This window comes from Armigeres subalbatus, chromosome 3 (assembly GCF_024139115.2).
Source record: "Armigeres subalbatus isolate Guangzhou_Male chromosome 3, GZ_Asu_2, whole genome shotgun sequence".
NCBI classification, from domain to species: domain Eukaryota; kingdom Metazoa; phylum Arthropoda; class Insecta; order Diptera; family Culicidae; genus Armigeres; species Armigeres subalbatus.
In genome coordinates, this window is record NC_085141.1 from 241,976,990 (window position 1) to 241,991,668 (window position 14,679).

General features: G+C 40.3%; 1 protein-coding gene and 1 pseudogene across 1 annotated transcript in view; one reads left to right on the forward strand and one right to left on the reverse strand.

Moving 5' to 3' along the window:
- The window catches only part of LOC134227381 (uncharacterized), an 831,489-nt gene that overhangs the window by 429,606 nt on the left and 387,204 nt on the right, over positions 1-14,679 (forward strand). The gene's annotated exons all lie outside the window — the stretch shown is intronic.
- LOC134219495 (uncharacterized) lies at positions 4,165-5,214 on the reverse strand (annotated as a pseudogene).

Sequence of the window (14,679 nt, forward strand, 5' to 3'; positions counted from 1 at the left end):
TTAGCTCCGAGTAGGTGGTGAACCGATGCTTATTGCTGGTAAACCACATTTTGGCTCGGCCGGTTAACAAGTTTCCAAACGAGCGAAGAAGTTCATTTTCAGAAATCTGCTCCGATTTCGTCCAATCATTCACTTCCCATAAAAAGTCATTCATCCCATGCCGCGATCTTCTCCAGCGTATTTCATTGGCCATTTCACCACAGGGATTGTTTTCACCCGGTTCTCAAGGGGGTCGAAGTCAAAATCTTCGAAAGGGTTGATACTCGGAGCTGGTGCGGAGGGTACTAGATAGTCTCTACTCCACCAGTCCGAAGTAGGCAGTCTGCCCCTGCCTATATAATATGTAGCAGTTAGAGGTATCGAATAAAATGAACTTCTTGGATGCCTCTCGAAAGGATTCTGAGACACGGTATTACCCGAAGTGAAATTCCTTGGTGGGTCATAGAGATTACGTTGGGAAACACTAGGCGGAATTGTACTTTGTTCAGGAACTGAATAATGAACGTGAGAATTGTTTGCATATGAAAACGACAAGCTTTCTGTACTGTGGGTAGTGGGATTCGAGTCTGAAGTAGATTGCCACGGATCGGACCAATAAGACACTGGCCGAGTATATTCCTGCGTACTTGGATGTACTGACGGATTAACAATCGAGCTGCAATATGTTCCCGACGCCGGCACTAACGCACTTTGATTGTAAATTAGATTCCCTGTCGCCGATGAGAACGGTGCCGTTGGATTCATTCTTGCACCCGACACTGATTCGTCACTATTCCGAAACACATTTGTCAACGAACGCGCTGCATCAAAACGAACATGGCGAGATTGTTGTACACTCGTTGATACTCGATAACGCGGGGTGGACCATATGGGAGGCATTGGTCCTAATGAAGCAACACTGGTGAAAGTGCTAGAAGATGTCACAACCGTAGAAAAAGTAACCGACGTTGTCACTGTATTCACTATACGCGGTACTGCTCCAAGACTACCAGTCGTCGTAGCTGGTACGTGCCCTCCTACTAGCGAAACACTGTCTACTGTATGGGCAGGATTAATCGACACATTCGAAAACAATTGTGATACATTATGAACCGATTGTGTGGGCGACGTGTGTTCTTGCACTATTCCTACAGTTGCATCCACTGGATGAGCTAAATTGATCAGATCACCTGCACTCGCTGATTGAGCCTCGAGACTAGCTGCGCCCTCTAATTGAACCAAATTAGGCGAGCCCGGAGGCGTTGGTAACAGAAGCTTATCGCCAAAATTGTTCAAGTACAATTGGACGATATTTGAAAACAACCAATTTGCCTCATTAATACAGTCCCGAGTTGCATAAGTTTTCTTAAATAACTTCAGACGATTGTACATGTGTAGCAGCCCTGTCTTTGACGTGTCTTTTAATACATCGTCCATCACGATTTCCGCCCGTACTCTTTCCAACCTGCGTTGGCAAATATTAATTTCTTCCTTCGGTCTACGACGGTACGCATAAACACGTTGCAAACCCTCTGATTCCTCGCGCAGCGCATTTTTTAATTTCCTACGATTTACGGTGATCGAGCGATCTCTATTGTCGAATAAATTTCTTATTTCCAGCTCAAACTTGAGCTCGTCATCGGTGAGGAATGTTACTACCATGTCCTCGAGGTAAGACTTTTCTAAATCGCCGATCATGATGCCGGTAATTATATTGACCTACCGTGTGGTTTCTCTATTGCGTATCTCCGACTACAATGGTGCATGCAAATACGAACGAACGTGCAAAAGAAAAAAATACGATAACCTATAACCTTGAAATTTTTGCTCGGCCTTGAAATGAAATTGATATATCCTATGAAAAAGAGAAGCACCAAATCACATGTGCTGCACTGAATCTACCGACGGTGTCTTTACCGTGATTCTATCTTCACTCGCTCTATAGCGCTACCTATTGAAATGGTCAGAGGTATGGGAAACGTAGTATTCGCAACGATATGAAAGCTGTGTGAACCAATTTTATAATTTTCGATAGGAGCGTTGATTTTTTTAATCTCCTTTCGTCAAACACCTATGAAACTCCCCAGCGACCAAATGAAAAAATTAACTCTCAATAAGCAATTTTTCCGTTGGATCGACAGAATGTAAGTTAGCATTTAGGTACTAATAGGCGGTAGAGCATGGACTTACCTTTGTCTCATCCCAGGGGCACCTAGCCTGATGAGAGTTTAAGGGGAGCTACGATGGCCCACACCGTCCTTAGTCGCTGGGTTCTTCACGAGGGTATCGGCTCAGACACTACGCGCACACAATGATTTGCCCGCTTGGCGTGGAGGGCAGTTAACCCTGGGAGGTGGTTCGGACCTAGTTTTGCACTTCGATTTCAGCGATCTAGTTCTTAACACTCGCGGGTTCGATCTCTTAAACTCAAATCCCCGTCGGGACGATACACGACCGGATTCTCCAGAGTATAATCTTCTTCATTCTGGTAGAAAGCACCAGCACGTTTTTAGTCACTTTCTCGCTAACGACGTTTAATCACTTTTTCACGCACCTTCTTCGAACGGAGGCTCAAGCCAGAAGAGACTCGATATGCCTCCTTTTCATCTCTCCAGCCCCAAAAAAACTCCCTTTTTTCGTCTCCTCTTCATAGAACATTTTCCGCTACCTCTCGGTGCGTATGCGTAGGCGTACGCGTTGCCGTATCGTGGGGATAGAACGTAGTGACGGTGTGTCAAGCGGGCAATTTTATAGGGATTTTTAACAATTTTAATTCTTACTCCTATCCTTAAGAAAATTACATATATTTTATAATAATATTAATTCTATGGGACATGGCATATGTTACACAGTGCTTCGAAATATTCACCACTGTTCTTGGACGAGGAATATCTTCAAAATGATGATTCCTGGAGCGCCAATAGCAGCAATGAAAGTGTCGGTATGCAATCTGCAGGATCTTCAGCAGGACCAAAGGTTGGTATGTAGATGTGCGGAAGCATTCACTACCATGATGGTCATTTAAGACAGTTATTCTGTATAAACAACATTCACTTTTACATACGAATGTTGTTTTCAGAGATGTCAATCCGAGCCTTCCGATGGAACTGCTGGGTTTCCGACGAAGAAACCCAATGAGCCATACAAGTTCCGCTTCAAAGCGGCCGTGTTTGAAAAACGTTTCAAGAACCAAAAATCGCTAGATCCGTGTGGGTCACTATCGGTAGGAGGCAACAGTGTTGAAAATGTTGTAAAACAAGTCTGGGATTTTTGCTCCAAGTTCATCCACCGAGCAGCCATATTCAACGACTTAATTCACGAAACTCTGGATGATTCGGAAAATCGAGGCCCGGCTGCGATGGTATCATGGAATGAAGAAGCTCCGTGTTTCGAGAACCGTGACAACTTTATTGTATTCCAGGACAAGTCCAGTAAACGCAACTATCTTCCTACAAAGATTGACCAATCGATGCTGCGAAACTGGGTATCGAAAGACATCTCCATAATTGTTTACCGATTTTCCGATTCTGTGACTAACCTTCGCAGAATGAATTTATTGGAACAACATTTGCTGCGGCCGTTCGAGAAAGATAGAGCAGGGGCGGAATCTCTCGTTTCTGCCAACAAATTGAAAAATCAACTCAAGGAAAATCACGGCAGGTATTTGAGTGGTGACGATATCAATTGGGGATGCTGGGCGAGCTGGATTGCAAGTAAGTCAGCCGAAAAGCGAGAACAGCTATTGAAGGAAACGCCACCGGAACATCTCATCAGTTTGTTTTCATCAGTACCAGTTCACAGTGACACACTACTCGAGAAACGTCGATTGGATTTACAGGTTGCCAATACGATTAACAACGCCTACAGTAGAATCCTCAAGAACCTCAAAAACAATTTCGATAACTTCCAAAAAGCTTCTTCGATTATGGGAAAAAGGATTGCGTTGATGGAGTCTAAACAAAAGGAGTACGATGAAATGTTGCGTGCAATGAACAGCTCCGTTACTGCAAGGGAAAATCGCTTCTCATTAGAATTGGCTCAAACTGTTGCTGACTGCATCGATGTTGATCACGAATAATGCTCAGGTGATCGTAATTTCATTTGGACAATAAAAAGTTAAAAAATAAAGTTGAATTATCTCATTTATTAATACTGTTTTATCATGTTTGATCGAAGCTCTCAAAATTACACATTATTTTGACATAATCCAATACTGGGGTCGAAAGTACCGCCGGGCAAATATCCAGCCTTACGAAAAATGTTCACGCAGTCCCTGTTTTTGAAGGATTTGAATGCTTTCGCTATTATTATAGCTAGATCTTCTGAGCTGTTTTCTACGTAAGTTCTTTTTAAGTACTTTTTTATATATCCGAAGACCAGTTCAATAGGATTGTAGAATGGTGCATAGGCTGGCAAAAATATTACAATTATTCCCATTGAACGAAGATATTCGACAATAGATCGGTGACAATGTATCCTTGCTCCGTCCATAATCCACAAGGAATACTGACCTGGATATTGCTTCGCTTTACCAGATGATATGAATTGACGAATACAATCAAAAAATTTGGCCCGAGTGAAGGTACCTTCAGTTGAATACGTTTCAAGTATTCCGTTAAACCGAGAAAACTTAGAAGAAATCAGCGGGGTCGTCTTATAAATTCACCTCGGTATACAAGTTTCTCTCCTACGGGTGCATAGCCTTTAGTTCGGAGCATACTCCGGTTATCGCAAGATACTTCATCTAAGAACAACAGATTATGGATATCCCAATGAAACTCATTTTACTCAATGAAAAAACGGTATATCTCCGTTTGTCGCAATTGAACTGCACGACGCTCCAAAACTTTCCAGGTGTAGCCTTCAGACAGTAAGATTCGACTTATCGAAGCAGTGCTGATAGATTTTTGGAAACGTTGTGTGAATTTAAATTTGGCCTCGTCTAAGAACAGTACCGGATTCTCTCTGTACGTATTGACTATCCATGTCCGTTCTTCCGTCCCGAATCGCAGATACACTTTAGCCCTCTCCTTACGATTGAAGAATTCGTTCATACGAATTAATCCAGCTAGTAATAGTTGAAGGATGTTTGGCGTAAATTTTTGCAAGCCGGGCTTTGGAATTACCTAAATAATAATATCTATACAGGCAATGGTAGACAGTGTTGGTGAAGTATGATGATTCAGCACTTTTCCCGAATATCTCCCATCCTAAATTAGTTGTTTTGGAGAGCATTAATATTTGCAACATAAAAACAATTAGTTTAAACATTCTACAAGTAATAGGTAACTTAAATTAAAATTGCATAAAAAACAAACAAAACACACCTACTACAGTTGCCGTCCCGTTGATAAAGCACTAATCGTCAAAATAGTCAAATCAATCAACAGTGCGTGTGACAGCGACTGTCATGCGAGTATTCTGACAGTCGCGATAAGACCGCCGCGCGATTCTAATAAAAGATAAGCGCAATAATATTAACTGTGAAAGGTTGAGTCAAGTGCCCTGCGGTGTTTTTCTAGTGCATTTGAATCATATTATTCCGTACGTCAAACAAGACCGAAAATGCCGAGAAAGCATTTTTCATCTATTTTTTAATTTCAAATTAAACAATGTTACTTCCGATTTTTGAGTCGAAAGAAAAACTGACGCGTTGAGGATGATTAACTTCATCGTTCCCTGAAAGAAAATCGAATATCGATTCTTGATTTTAGGACCCAATTTAACGAGTAATCGAATGGTAGCGTGAAAGTCGATTCAGAGGTCTGAAAGCAGATGATCACCTAAGTGATAAAATCCTAATCATTTGCCCAAACTGAACAACCAGGAACATAGCCCAACTGGTTTTCCTCCACAGACGCAATCAGTAGAAAGGATCCATTTTTTTTATCTGTACAGTCTCACTCTTACACCACCTTAGGCATTGAGTTGGGCTTGGTCCAACGCTATCCTTACTTATTTCCTTGTTAATTCGGAACATTTCCGTCTTTAAAATAGGGATTGTTCCCATGTAGGGTCGATATTCAAGATTGCTCAATCATATAACCAATAAACAGCCAAGTAATCGGCTTAATGATTTTAAATGTTCTGAAAAATGAGAAGTCCTTAATAATAAATAAAATGCGAAAATGGTAGTCTCAGCATTGGAAACAGTTGCAAATATTTAAGTAAAATTGTGTACAATTGGGCTCAGAAATGTCAAGGGGGAGAGGTGTGAGGCAATAATAAAAAGTAAATATAAAAATGAAATAAAATTAACAAAAAACTCCTCGGATTTGTTAAAGAATGTTTTGAAAATCCTCAAAATTATCCAAATAAAATATTATTTTTGGGTAAAAAAAATCCGAGGGGAAGACATAATTGTTTTTTAATATTTGTATCGGTCTAACCGTTACATTTCATGAAGGTAAGAGAAAAATAGGCGATAGACAACGTGTGTAGCAATTATTTTTGTACGCCTGTGAATATTTCATTTTTTCTCCTTTTATTCTCGCTACTGTATCATTCTTATAGTGCTTCCGAACTCCTTTTCACCAACTACCAAACAATAACTCATCGACCCTGAGCAACGCAAATTGAGTTATTTTTCCATTCACTCCGCCTAGGCTGGGATCCGATGATAGCGTCTGACACCATATCCCTAGCCGCAGCCAACGTTCAAGCTGAAGCACGTTATTCAATGAGTACATCATCTTCTATTCCGGAGGTGAAATGGATCATGACAATATCCGTGTAAATTTGAACCCGTCCGTGATCCCTTGAGGCACGGGGCCGTAGGTGGGTGTGGAGTGGAGGCAACACCGAAAATATATAGACACGCACCCATCACACGCTGAATCTACGACAAAAGGTCGAGGGACAAAAGGTCGACAGACAAAAGGTCGAAGGACAAAAGGTCGAATAGACAAAAGGTCGAAGGGACAAAAGGTCGACGGGACAAAAGGTCGAATGGACAAAAGGTCGACGGGACAAAATGTCGAAAGGACAAAAAGTCGAAGGGACAAAAGGTCGAAATTACAAAATTGGTTAAAATTGAAAAGCCATAGTATTGAGAACAAAACAAATGAAAACTATGATGTGAGTACCGTCATCGGGGGTGACACTTGGCCAAATAAGGGTCATATTGGCCCATGTTTTCAACAAATTCAGCACAAGGAAAATGTAATATAAGACCCTTTTCGAGCGATTCAGATAGCCGACCTACAGACTCTAATTTCTACACAAAACTCTACCACTAATATGCAATATGCATAAGCACATTCATTCATTTATTTAGCTTACATCTAAACAGAAACCACTGAATCAACAATTTGACGCCACAATACACGAGTTAATAATTCGAGAACACGGAGTTCTGTTTAAAAAAAAATTAAACGTCTCACTACCTTCACTGTACACAACCAAGTGATTTATTATCCTTAACTTAACTACATTACAAGTATGCTAAGTCTGCACTGGCTCGGTAGGTACAGGTTTGATGATCGCCCTCGATATCGTTTGCTTGGTTCTGCTGATGCGCCTTGATGTTGTCAACTCCAAAATGCTGACACCGATGGGAACGTCGATGGAAATTCACAAAGTCCTATCGGCAACGACGTTAACTCACGGTTCGATACCGCATCTCTCCAGCCTCGAATGCGCCCCACGCTCGCCAAGTCGTTTTACACTTGGTCTGCCCACCTCACTCGCTGTGCTCCATACCGTCTCGTATCTTCCGGATCGGTAGCGAACACCATCTTTGCAGGGTAGTTGTACGGAATTCTTGCAACATGCCCTGCCCATCGTACCCCTTCTAGCTACCTTCTGGATATTGGGTTCGCCGTAGAGCTAGGCTTGCTCGTGGTTCATTGTTCGCCGCTACAAACCGTCTTTTTGTACACCGCCAAAGGTGGTCCTCAGCACCCGTTTCTCGAATACTCCGAGTGCTTGCATATGCACAATCATGATTTTATCCTGAAACACTAATGCAGGATCGTTCATGCTGTGTACCATGAGAGAGATTTTTCGTTAATGTTGAACAATATACAACATCACGCATGTTTGAGTGTTAAAATGATTCGTACGGTTGAATCACCGAATAATGTGCATAATGTAAACTGTTATGTACGGCTTAAGGCCAGTCTTTGTGTACATGATTCAGTGTTTATTTCTTATTTAAAACCAATAATAACGTCACGTTGAATTAAAACCAATAATATTCCCATCTAATACATGATGATGAGTGGAAAATGAATTTGACACACATTTATACAAGAGACTTCTGATTCTCCATGATCGACATCGGAATGTAATGTATAGGAAGTCGCGTTGGTGAAATAATTAATTATACGACACTGAATCAAAGATACGATCTAACAAGTTTTAATTTTTCAGTTTTCGAACTAATCAAAATCATACAATGCTCGCCCTGGCTGTTGAATATTCACCGTAAATTGTCGTAAAGTCGTAAATTGTCGTAAAAGTCGAGTCAAGTACAAGACACTGAAGACGACCACACAGTTGTGGTCGAAATACGTATCTGCAAAGATAACGAAAATTAACTGGTGGAATTAAATGAACAGTACTTAATTCGTCTTAGACGATTTAATACATTCCACTAAACGAGCTTAATATATTTTTCTGACCGTAAATTGGTTAAAGAACTGCCCATGAAATAAAGAAGGAGAAATCTCTGGGAAATGTAACAAGCTAAATTTTTTTTCAGAAACATGTTTTCAAACTTGTCGTATATTTAGTATTTTTCATGTATACAGAAGTATAGATTTTTAAATTTTGTCCATTCGACTTTTTGTCCCTTCGACCTTTTGTCCCGTCGACGTTTTGTCCCGTCGACCTTTTGTCCCGTCGACTTTTTGTCCTTTCGACCTTTTGTCCCTTCGACCTTTTGTCCCATCGACCTTTTGTCTCTTCGACTTTTTGTCCGACGACCTTTTGTCCTTCGACCATTTGTCTTTCGACATTCTGTCCCAAAGCCCACACGCTACTCCTTCAAGGCGTGTAGCAGCTTTCACGTTCGATAGCGTTCGTCAGTCTGGAGAACAGCAGACGACGACGACGACGACGACGACGACGATGGTAGATCATACCTACGGTTTCCTTAACCGTTGGTGAGTGCAAAAATTGCGACTGGTCTAATTTTGTGCAGATTGCTTTTAAAAACATACATAAGAAGATAGTGATGTTTGGCAAATATTTTTTTTAAACTGTGTCTTATTCCTTTGATTTTTGATCAAAAATCTCATCTCAATGAATTTGTTACGACCTTTCCCATACTTCCAAAGTGAATGCATTTTTTGTTTACGGAAAAAGAAGAAAAACCTACAATGGAGAAAACTTGATGTACAAATTTTGAATATCTCATTCATACGGAAGGATATCTCCGATTTTTTTTCTCATTGAAAGCGTGAGCAAAAAAAGACTACAATATATCATTTTGGATTATTTTCTTTCTTACCCGCCTGGTGCGCTCGGAATCAGGGCGCAAAGTTTGGTGAAATGATCAAAATCGATAGACATAAATCATCGAAAAAAATATTCTTCTCTCGTCGTCTCCGGTTGCTACACACCAAGCAGTTGAGACGAAGCGCGTCATATCAAGGACGAGCAACGGAAGAGCACCCATTTTGATCAACGAAGTGCTATTGGGACGAATTGTTATTCGATCATAAACATCGAACAACGGCCAACTCTTCTCGGTGAGGAAAGTGATTTCCCTTCGAGCCGTTCCGAGCTTCCTTTCCGTATGGTAACTCCGAGTGTGCTATCCATAGTTATGCAGCGATTTGCTTTCATTTTTTCTTATTTCATATATTCTGAAGTGCGAAAACGTGTACGGATGACTGAAAGGAGAATGTTTCGTAATCCGTGCTCACATGAATGGTGAGGATTTCTCACCATTTTCAATCATGATGACGTCCTTCCGGTGCGACATTTTTGGCGTTCAACTTCTTTCGTATACCTTTATTTGAGTTTAACAACATATCCTATCTAAACAAGTCGTGAAACATCCATCAACCACCAAAAAACATTTCACCAGATTAGATAGCCCCAATTTCGGACATCGCATGTTAATCAATCATCACCGAAATCGATTCGCCAAAGCGAGTCACAATCCAACGCAAACAAAGGTAATTAAAAACCGGTTGAAATAATAAACTCAATCCGCTTCCGATCGATTTAATTGATGATCCTGATCCAGATTTATCGTTTGGCAGCGGCCTGCCGCGGGGTGCCTAAAATTTTCCAGCCCAATCTACGTTCGATGATGAGTGATGATGATGCGACTGTGAGCTGGTGGCTACTGCTCAGCTTCGGTGGTCGGCCGTCAGTTAATTGATTCAGTGCAAATGGGATTGGAATCGGATCTGAATCCGGAACACGGACCAAGAGGTTTGACGAGAGCATATCAAATAACAATTTTTCGACTGCGTTCCGTTCTTTGGGCTGGAAACAATAGCAGATTATTATCGATTTCGAGTGCAGGACTTCACCGGAACCAGAGGTACTGAACGGTACGTCAGTACTCAATCGCCAGATGGCAGAGGTGCGTAAATTATCTTTTAATCAATCAGTGGAAATTTTATTTTCAATTATGAAATTAAATGGTCAGCAATGTGTGGGCAGGAGAGAAATAAAAAACAGCTTCGCTGCAATGCTATTGTGGTCGATCAGTCTTCATTAGCGGAGCGTGAACAGAACGGAATTTCACCTGACAATGCCGCTTACAGTGCATTACATGTACAATAATATTGACATTGATGACGATAATGATTTAATTGTTTCGGATGCTGTTTGCACTTTTGTCATATGAATGGCAGAAAAAAGCTCATTATGCACAGTTCATAATCCGGGTAGTCATCGGAATGCATTCAAAAGTAACGATATTGTTATTGTTGCAATTAATTCTGGTACATAAACAAAGTAAGTGGTCTTATGCATGTTCTCATTATTAAATAAATGGTTGAATGTTTTGCACTAAATCACATGGAATTTTTGAATAAATAATTAAACAGCTTTCCATAGTGAGCAATACTCATGAATATATCTAAAGCTAAAAAAATGTTACATATTCTATGATGAGGGTGAGAGTAATTCGAAAAAAAACTTAAGCGTTTTTGCAATAACATTGCCATAATTGGATATTTTCAGCAGTTAAGCAAGCATTCTTTGTATTCTTTGTGTTGTTTGTATTCTTTGTATTCTTTGATTTTTTCGTATTTTTTGCATTGTTTGTGTTCTTTATATTTTTTGTATTCTTTGCATTGTTTGTATTCTTCGTATTCTTTGTGTTCTTTGAACTATTCGACTTCTTTGTACTCTTTGTATTCTTTCTTCTTTTTTACTATCTGCATATTGACTTTCGCGTACTAGTTTTTGACTTAAAGTTACCTGATAAAAAATCAAAATAAAATTCTTTGCATTCCTTTTAATCTGATTCAAATGTTTATTGCATTTTAATGCCTCCTCTTGTCACACCAGTGCTCATACGTACAGTGAACCAATTTCGTCATGATCAAACCCAGCAAATTTGCCCCCATTGGGCCATATCGTTTCCACCCCACGCCGCAGGGGTCGAGGTCGAACTTTCAGATTGAGAGATACCGAAGGCAATTGAATCACACTTTCTCAGAGGCGGAAAAACTCTATCCAAAGCGTCCCCATCGTTTGGAGCATCGGTAGCTTCGCAAAATCGAATGCACAAAGCTGGTAAGCTTTTGTCTTTCGTCACGCTTGTATCCGGTAAAGTTTCCCCGTTTTGGGCGATTCGTTCGGTCCTGATGTTGAACAACCCACGTATCCGCCTCAATTCGAGCGTGAAACACAAATTCTTGTGTTCCTAAGGTTCGTTCCGTCGGATATTTTGGGTTTCTATTCCCCGGCAACTCGACTTCGTTCAACCGAGTGAATGTCGAAGTCAAACACATGCAAACGGGAGAAGAACTTATCCATGCAAAATTGCATGAGAAAATATGTTAAAAGTGTTTTGTATTGTCTTCTAACTGATATTCGATACACTCGGGCTGTTGGCACTGGGAAGAACGACCGACCCAGCTGGATGTAGACGTTTGCTGTTAAGACACTGGAAATCCTGTGCAAAGCAAGGAGTCAAGTGGATATGGATACATATGTTTTGCATAAAGATAGTCGAATTTGGAGGAACCATGGACCAACTGGTTCGTATCCAATGCATGTGCCACGAAGGATGCATTTTTTATGTCTAATTTGATTCCTATGCAGATGTTCCACTGGGCAAAAAGTTAATGGTTTTCGGGTGCACTTTCGTTCGCCTTGGCATCCCACACGAGCTTTCGTGAGGTACGGGTGCAAGTCCCGGCGCCGGCTGACGGTAGCCTAATGTGATTCCAGTGAACTAGGGCGTTAAATTGGCATTAAACGAATTGTCTCCCGTTTCGTTTTACATTGCGTCGGCTGCGCCCCATGAGTGAGCTGTTCGAACTTTCTGAACCTGCAGATTTGAGCGACGATAACGGACGGAAATTTCATTCCGCTGACACAATCAAAAATTTTAATGAAATCATAACTGTTTTAATTGCGTTTGGAATTATCTGGCGCCATCAAATGGCAAGGAAGCAGCGCTTCACAGCATTAGGGTTTGCTCAATTTAAGCTACGTTTACCAGTGGAATGCAATGTGGGTTCCGTCTGCAAAAGGAAACAGTAAGGGAAATGAAATCTCCACCCAGAGCAATGGTATGACAGTAATCAATTTTATTGTTTGTTTATGATTATTATCAAGGCGAATCCTCCGACTGAAGATTGACTCGTTATGGTTATTTGTTGATTTAGGACGACGTCAAGTCGTCGTCGGTGCCAAGACAAGCGACTAGACATAATAAACTTTATCATTGTGGGTGGTGCAACAGCTTTTGAAGCATAGCTTCCTGCTTTAAAATTATGTTCGACGGCATTAAGGCAAGTTATGGATCAGTGATTTCGTTTGGCACAACTGGGTGGCCATGTAGATTTTATTAGTATAACTCGAAGAGTAACCAGTTGCTTGTTTGAACTTAAATTTTGATTTGTATCTAATTTCGAAGAATATAATAAAAACACAGAAGAAAACGGAACAATGTGTGCATTGTTTGACAACAACTTAATCAAGTGCTTTTTTCTTCTTTTCAGGTATGGTATTGGACACCAACGTGGCATTTTAGAAACTGACTTTTTGGTAAGTTCATCAAAAGCGTGCAAAACAATTTACAGAAGCTTCTGGCTGGGAACTTAACGCCAATTAACTTTTCCCAAATATTTACAATTGACAAGGCACTCAATCGACCAGTAAAAAAAATCTTGCGGTTAAATGCACAGCTCAAGAGCTTTCGTCCAGTTTTGCTTGTTTAGTGCACCTATTGAACCGGCCACACAACTGGGATAGGGTCAGAAGCAAATCCACGTTCCGAGTAAATAAATAATAATAAATAGAAAATCCCTATTTGGTCATCATCCTAACCTAGACTATTGTATGCGAGAAGCATCGCTGCCATTCGTTACCACAGATATTGATTTTGCATTAATCACTATCTTTCTATAAATTTTGCGGTTTCTAATCAGGAAATATGACAGTTTTTTTTATAAATATAAAATTGAAAAAATAAAATTTTACGGGGTTGGGTATTCAATCATGGTTTGAACAAGTGAAAAGCGTATTATGGTTTGAATCATTTTGAAATCAGTCGAAATTACCATCTCATTAGCAGGAATTGAACCTAAAACAGTATGAATGGCATAGGTATACTGGAAGTGATAGAGTTTATTTAAACATTCGTACATATTGTTTGAGTAATAAAATAAAGCGATTTAAAAACGTCCTGAATTTGCGCTGAATTTGACGATTTTCGCACTTTTCGAGCTACTAATCTAATGCGAGAAGATGAATAGTAAACAAATTTGCTTTTCTATAGATTTCCTCAGCGTTTCATGCATGTGATTAGTATTATATTTAGTAGCTGCTGGCTGCTGTAGTAGTTCAAACCATGGTACGAATCAAAGTTATGTAATTATTAAGTTTTTTCAATGAAACTAAGCATAAATATGTGCACCCAGAAACCCGCCAATTGGTTCAAACCATGATTGGATACTTAGAGTGGGGCGTCATAATCATTTTTTTTTTCAAATCAATGGTTTTTAGAAGCCATTCTGGGTCCTGAACAGTTGTGCAGAATTTGGGACCGATTAGTTGCTTCCTCGCTTTCCGCATCGCGTTTGAAGTTTGTAAGGAAATTAGTATGGGAGAACGTCTATTTTTGCATTTCTACTACTAGAGGTTTCAGTTCATGGTAAACCAAGTGGCACATTGCGTTAAAGTATAACCCAAAGGTTGCCGAAAAACTTTGCTGAAGAAGGCACGGAACGTCCACGAAAAAAGTTATAACGCTTCGAACATTGAGTGTTCAAACCATATGCAAGAATCGTTTATTCTGCCAGCACTGCCGTACTACGTAGACCAATAATTTAACTGAGTGTTATTTCAAAATAATTGATCTTATAGGGCCTTAGAGCTAATGGGAGTAATCCGGAAATATTTTACAAAGGAAAAAATCCGACAAGAAGGAAGATGGGTTTTGCTCTTCGATAACCATAGGATGTCCGGTAGTGCCGGCAGAAACATTGATTTCTTGCATAAAGCTATGTCCATTTAGAATCCGAAATAATAAAATCATCTGTATCTCGGTAACGCATT